Genomic DNA, 7,609 nt, shown 5'->3' on the forward strand with positions numbered 1-7,609 from the left:
CAAAGGATGATCTGCAGGTTCTTTTTTACCTTCTCTTCTCAGGAACAATGCTGATTACTTACAGCTAATTCATTTTCTCTTTTCCAGCTCAGCTGTTATATATCAGAATCATCTTTGAGAATGCTATTTACTGAAGTAATCAATCAATCAATTCCCCATATGCTAATACTCAAACATTCTGTTCTGTCACATCAAAGAGTCTTCATCAAGAAGACATGTTATAAAATTAAATTAACCATATCACAAGTAAATTGTGCTTTTGATCAAGAACATGCAAGTTCTAAGAATTTGCTAGGAAATTTGCTTATTTGATCATACGATGAGTGGCTTTTTTGAGATCAAGGAAATTATCTTGTTAACTTTTTTTAAACATACTGCATTGTTTCAAACAAGATAATTGCTTTCCGTTATCAGTCTACTTCCCCAAAAAGCATGGGAGGTGAACTGTTGTGAGCTAATCTATTCCTGTACAACATTTTGTTCTACCTTCTAAGAACAAAGCTCGGTCACACACTCAGTATTTGCGAATCAAGAGCACCTATACTTTATATACATCTGTATTCAATGGCTGAACCTTATTTGCGAAAGTTCTAAGTCCTACAAATCCAAATTTACCAAGTTGCCTGTATTGGTAAGCTTTAAATATTTTACCATATTTACACTTAACTGAAGATAAATCTGTGTTTTGGAGTCAAAAACTCTGAAAGTACAGGATTTATACAGCCATTAATTTATAAATTATTAGAGAAATACCTATATGTGCTAAGAAAAAAGGTAGCATTGGTTTGCAGGGAGAAGCTGTGACATCTATTCATATAACCACAGTATTAAGACAAACATATAATGCAGCATTCCATGTTTTAACACTGAAAAAACTCCTTGCATGAAAAAGACCAATATTAAGATGGTGGCACTTTATTTTTATGATGTAGTGTCACTACAAATTTATTTCACTGAATTTTAAGAAGCACTAATTTTAATAGTAATATTCCTCAGATATTGTAAGGTAAGTTGTAGAAACTTAAGGACTTTTGGGTTCTGTGATCTGGAAGACATAATACTGCAGTATATTTATCATCTTCAGGTGTTTACCCACTGTTTTCATAAATTCTGGTTTGCTTTCACATTTTACACTGTCCTTACACTGTGCTCTTAATCATACCCAGCATCTTCACACAGTCCTTGCTGTGTCTGGAATAATCAAAAGAAATTTTATACCTATAAATATGTTGTGAATGATTGCTTATAACCCTGAAAAACATTTGATCAAAACCAACTGGGGTCACAGCAAAGAACAGGCAAGCATTCTTCTTTAACAGACATGAACTTGGCATTCATTTTTGCAGGATTGCAGTACTCATCCTGATGAAAAAAACCCAGGCAGACCTGTTTGTTTATTGCTTTGGTAACCTGTACGAGGTTGGTAGAAGTGCAACACCTCTGCAGGTTATTTAAAAAATGCAGCAGACATCTTAAAGCTTTTATGATGCTCTGATAAGAAAGCTTTAATTTAATATGCCAGTGTTCAATATGTCAGAGCTCAAATATTCTCTCAGAAGAGAGCTTAATGCACATGCATTATTAATGCACTATCTGAGGGAACAGATCTATTGCAGCGGAATCTGACCAATGTCATTAGTCACAGAGTGCAAAGCAAACGTGAAAACACAAATGATAATGGGTAAGAGGACATTTTGCACCTACCTTGTGTCTTGTAGCACTTTTCTTTAAAATTTAGAAAACCAATGAGCTCTGGGTGCAATTTATGTAGTTTCCCTAATCTAAATCGTTGCTCACACACTTACCAGGTTTGATCATCAATGAATCTCAGGATTATTTCCTCACTATCAGATGATATGTTCTGTGTCCCTTGAGTTGCAAGGTGTGTATTTATGTTGAATTGAAGCAGCAATTTTTCAAAAACATGTTAGACTCTACCCGAGCTGCTGCACAAACTCTCTAGCGACCCAAAACAAAGTACAGTGTAATTAAAACTAAAACCACTATTTTGTGAAGGCTGTACAGCTTTCATGTCTGAAATATTTTATTTAGGTATTTAAAAGAAAAATCAGATTCATTAACTCCATACAATTACTGCACACCCGAACCACTATAATGAACCTGTTTCCCACTGATTTTTCAGGCATTACTAATTAGACATGACATTAATATTGCTATTTCAGCTATGTCAAAGCAGAAACTACAAGCATAGTACTTCAGAAGGTGAAATTTTAACTGTTCCTCTGCCTGCAAAATCTTTTCATAAATTTCTCAGTTTGTGAAAGGCAATAGTTGAATAAAGCCTAATTAAAAGGTGTGTTACAACACTGTTGCAAGAGACTTTACAATATTGGTTCTGTGACTTGAAATCCAGCAGGACTAAAGCTAACACAGCCCTGAGCAACCTAAGCCCTGCAGAAGACTGAAGCCAAAAATCTCTACACATCTCTTCCAACCTAAATGCTTCTTTAAATTACATTTATGTGTAAGATGTTTCTATACTCAAGTCAAAATTGCTGACGGTCATTTTCACAGCGGATTACAAAACCCAGTTGAGAAAGGCTTAGTTTAATTAGGAAAATGGACAACATAATGACAAAATAAATTCAGCACAAACCAGCGTAAGATATTACATGTCATATTACACTAATGGATTCAAATATTGTCAGTGGGAAAATATAATCTGCAGCCTTTCATGAGAAAGATCTCTGCTGTTGTGGTGATGAGAACACACACCTGCCTCATGCTCTGCTGTGATCAAGAAACAAACTACACACAAAGTATTTAGTGGATGGAAGGGAGTGTTAAATGTCAGCATGAGATAGATGTAACAACAATCAACAAATTTTCTTTCACTATTTATTCTATCATCTCGTGAGAAAATAGAAGAATTGAATCCTTCCCAACAATGATGAGAAAAGCAGTTGCACTGTAATAAGAAATTAAGCCTTGTAATTAGTCAGCTAAGTACAAAGATAACTGAGGTACATAAATAGAATATGTACATGCCCATACAACAGAGGAGGGACACTTCACCTTTCAAGAAGTATTTTCTTTTTATAAACAATGGTTAGCATAAATTCATTGACACAAATATTAGCCAACTATTTTTAAAAATAATAATTTTTAAAACCAAAAAGGATGCATAGAAGAGGTTTCTAGGGAAAAAATATCAACCAACACTCCCACCTTTTAGCATAAGCTGAATAACATTAAAGTATTACATATTTGTTCTGATTCTTCTGGTGTTTTCAGTAGAGGAGGAAAAAAATTAGACAAGATGTGCTACTAGAAAATATTAAAGATTTGTATCTCACACAATCAGTTTTTGAGGTTTTAAATGACCTAGTTATGGCAAATAAACCATGCACTTTATCACATTGGTGACAAACTTTCATTTAATACATGATGTCTCTAATTTGGCTGAATGGGAACAGTAATTTGGCTATACATTTCTATCAATATTATCCTGGATATGGAATGACTTTGCATTTAAACCAATGCTATTTGACACGCTAGACCAAATTTAAACATTCCATGGTTGGTAACAGTAGTCTTTGCAGCACTATGTTTGAAAATATGCTTATTTACCCTTGCATCATCCACTGCTATGAACAAGAACAAAACAGCAGGAACAAAATATCAACTGCTCAAGTTGGCCACTGTCACAGTTAAGCCCCACATCTCTTCCAAGGCAGTAAGCAGGTTACACTCCACTGTGCATGCAGAATGTACATTCACTGCAGTGAGAGAAGAGGCACATCAAGGCAGAACTCAGGCACTGGCAATGATGGCTCCTCTTAAAACATCCTCCAGTGGTTTCTGACAGACAGCTTTAGGAGAACTTCTCCAATCCACCAACCAAAGTTTCCACTTTACGAGCTTGACTGCAATGTTAACTATGCTGCCCCAGTGTCCTGCTTCCATTTATTGTGATCTAGAAAATCCAGTACTCCAAAAGAAGCAGCAATTTTGGGTTGTACACAGTAAACTTTTTTTGGGGAGCTATGGGTAAATGAGCAGCTGTGGCTATTACCATGCCTAGGTCAACAGCATCAAACTCAGACCACAGTATCATTGTTGTATAAGGATGTGCTGTATGAAGACACATCAAGAACACCCATGAAATTCTTAGGAGAAAAAGAAATCGGGGTGTTTGGTATATTATATATTTTCTAAATAAAGCAATAGCCTCAGGAAAACAACAAATACATACTGTAGGAACAGAGCTGCCATAAATAAAAAACAATAAATAAAATAAATAAAAACAATTTAGTCAGTTTCCTATGACCAGTAACTCAGCACTTCCAACCTCCCTCAAAACAAAACTCACCACACACTACACTAACAGTGCTGGCTAAGAGGTAGAATATTTTCACGGGTTTTTGAAATTAGCTTTCCAAGAGAAATTTACTACTCTGAAAAGTAACACTCTGGAAATAGCACTGGGGTTTCATCTAGCCTTCCTTTAGGGATTTTCCATACCAAGTATGCCTAATGTATTCCTGCCCTCTGCACCTAAATCAAGGCCAGACAGCAAAGCAGTGTTCTCCTCTATTTCATACTTCATCAATAAACTCCCCATATCTGGAGCCAAATACTCATTTCAACACCACCAGCATCTCAACAATAGGTGCTTTTTCAGCAAACAACCACTGTTTCACACCCCAGTATAAACATGTACATTCCCCCCCTCAAAAAAAGAGAAATTACAGCCTAGCCGAAATAACTATGCCTCTTAGACTGTTCTAGTAGCAACAAGGTTAATTTTTACTTTAAAATAATGAGAGATCCTAGTTTGTTCTCTTACTATATTCTTAGATTAACACTTGCACAAACCTGACTTCAACACACTGCTATCCCAAAGGCATTGAAATTTCTGTCTGGAACTCAGTAAACAATATCATTTCTGATAAGCAAAACCCAAAGTTATTCACCCCTTGAATTGTGCTGGGTTTGCAGTCTTGCAAAATTTTAAGTAATGAGAAGTATTTTGCCCATGGAAGCAGTAATTATATTGAATACAATGAATAAGAGCACAATTTCAATCACAGCTACGTTTCAGAGCAGAAAAGTTAATCTACACAGTAGACAATGAGAACTCTGAAAACTACAAATGAAACCAACCAAGTGACCATTCAACACACTTGACTTAGTTTGTTCCTAAATACCAACTTGTGTGTCTCACCATGCACTAGAAGACCATCGTTGCTGCATGCACCAAGGAATGTTTTGGGAGAGATGCTGAGGGAAACACACAGTCAAGACCATGTAACAGAGTTAGGGATAAGCAGAGAGAACTCCAGAAAGGATAAAACAATAATGCCATTGCATCATGCTGCACCTCAGCCCTGATCCTGCTGCTCCAGCCCCAGTGCCTTAAGAGGTTAAACTACAGGTGTGGCTTTACAAGAAGGATAAACATCCTTGCAAGGCACCACCACCCATTTTCAAAGACCAAGTCCAGCTGCCAGCGAGGAGAGTAGTACATGAAGTTGCCAAGCACAGAGGTGCTGCCTGCTCTGCTCCCAGAGGCCAGCAGCAGCCATAACCCCTGTGCCAGAGGCACACTGCCAACAGCTGAGCAGTGCTGGCTGGTGCCCAGCACTGTATGGGGGCAGAGCTGCACTCACAGCAACACAAGGAGGGGCAGGGAGAATGGTCCTGCACGCAACCATAGACATGGCTGGGAAGAATTGGTAAAAAAAAAAAATCATAGTGCTCTTCCCACTCCTCTTAGCTCCTTGCCTGACTTCTGGTTTGTTGGGCTTTTTGGGGCACTGGGCCAGGATGCCTGAAGAGTGATGAAGAGTCACAATGCTGAAGCTGGTAAGTCTGAGTGCCTCACTTCTCACACACGTTAATATAATTATGATATTACACAAAGCACAGCAGGGACAGCAGAGGGACAGAAAGAGGTAGACATGCAAATAAATACTTCCTTCCATTCCCAATTATGCCACCCAGAAATTTTTGCCAAAACACATGTTATTTTTGCTTCAATAAAAATCAGCAAGATGGGAAACCTAGTAAACAAGCTTTATTGTATCTGTCCAGCTCAGCTTCTCCTTCCATATATTTGTTATATCATTAACACTCATCATACTGAGGTTTTTAAAATTTTATACATAATTTTTGAGGAGGTTTCACTCAAATCAGCTCACAATAGCCTTTTTCCTGAATCTGCACCCCTTTAAAACCACATCCAAACCCACCATTGCTAATGCTGTGTTCACTGGGAGCCTCTCACTCCCCCTCACACTTTTTCTTTCCATAAAGCAAGCATCACCTGTCATCCAAATCCCTTGTGCATGCTTTAAATTTAATCACAATACCCAAAGTGTCAATAATCACGTTTGTCTTTCTGACAAGAATCAGAAAGAGAAATAAAGTTCATGCTGCATAACAATAATGTAATCTGCAGTGCTGCAACTGAACGCTTACTTTTCAAGAAGTCTAAAGCAACCTCCTCTCACTTTAAAACATACAAAGGAAATCAGCCTTTTGAAACTAAATCTAATATGCCAAGCAACTTGATTCAGCTGCTAACTAATAAATTAGATAAAACCCCCTAGGAAAGATGCCAGCATCCCCTCCCCAAACCACCAGCATCACCTTTCAAAAACATACTTCAATTAGTCAAAATTAAAATGGGATAGGAAAAATGTCACTGTTCTAATATTTATTGTTAATTTAATTATTATTTCTTCACGGCTGCTTAAGACTGCATTACTAAAACAATTTCAGCGTCAAGGTTGAAAAATACTACATAGCCTAGAGTGCCCTCTTCCTTTTCCAAGAGGAATTTCAGGGAAATACTGTTGATGAAGACGTCAATCAGTTGTTTCTCAGAATGTCAAATCAAATAGAATCACATTCATCACTCATGTAAGGATTTTGCTTAAATTATACTGAATTTTTTTTACGTTTTAATACAGTCTAGCTGTCTATCTTAATAAAAATATACTTACAAAGCCATCTGAAATTGTTCAAGCCATTTTTTCTTTAAGTCTTTAGTTTTGCAATAAACTTCTAAACCATTTTCACCTTGGATATGAATGAGGTAGAAGCCATAAGACCACTGCATAAGAAGATTGGTAATACAAAAGTCATCAGTTATGAAGAACAGAAAGCGGGGGGAAAAAACTCTAAAAAATAATGAAGCATTTGTATATTCTTTAATTCATTAATTTTGGGAACAGTAAGACTACTTTATTGTGTTCCCTTAGAATGACTTACTCAAACATTTTAATTACATCAAAATAAACAAAGTTGAAATCTAAATATTCACTCCAGCTTATATTTAAAATGAAAAACATCTTAAAGAAATTCTATTTACATTTTAAATTCCCATAAAATGCTTCAAATTCTTGCTAAAAATAAACATTTTATGCGAATTAGCAACAAATATTTACCTTCTTGTTTTCTTTATCAGTAGTAGGATTATTTGTAATTTTGTATTTCTGAAGATCTATTATTTCCTTCATTTCATAATTATCCCCTCTCCGTTTGCAAACAATGACAGCTAGATCAAACAAGAAGATATGCCTATGAAAATATAATACAGAGATGGTTAAAAACACTCCAGAAAGCTAACACCAAAAAGTCT

This window comes from Geospiza fortis, unplaced genomic scaffold (genome assembly GCF_000277835.1).
Source record: "Geospiza fortis unplaced genomic scaffold, GeoFor_1.0 scaffold229, whole genome shotgun sequence".
Taxonomy (NCBI): domain Eukaryota; kingdom Metazoa; phylum Chordata; class Aves; order Passeriformes; family Thraupidae; genus Geospiza; species Geospiza fortis.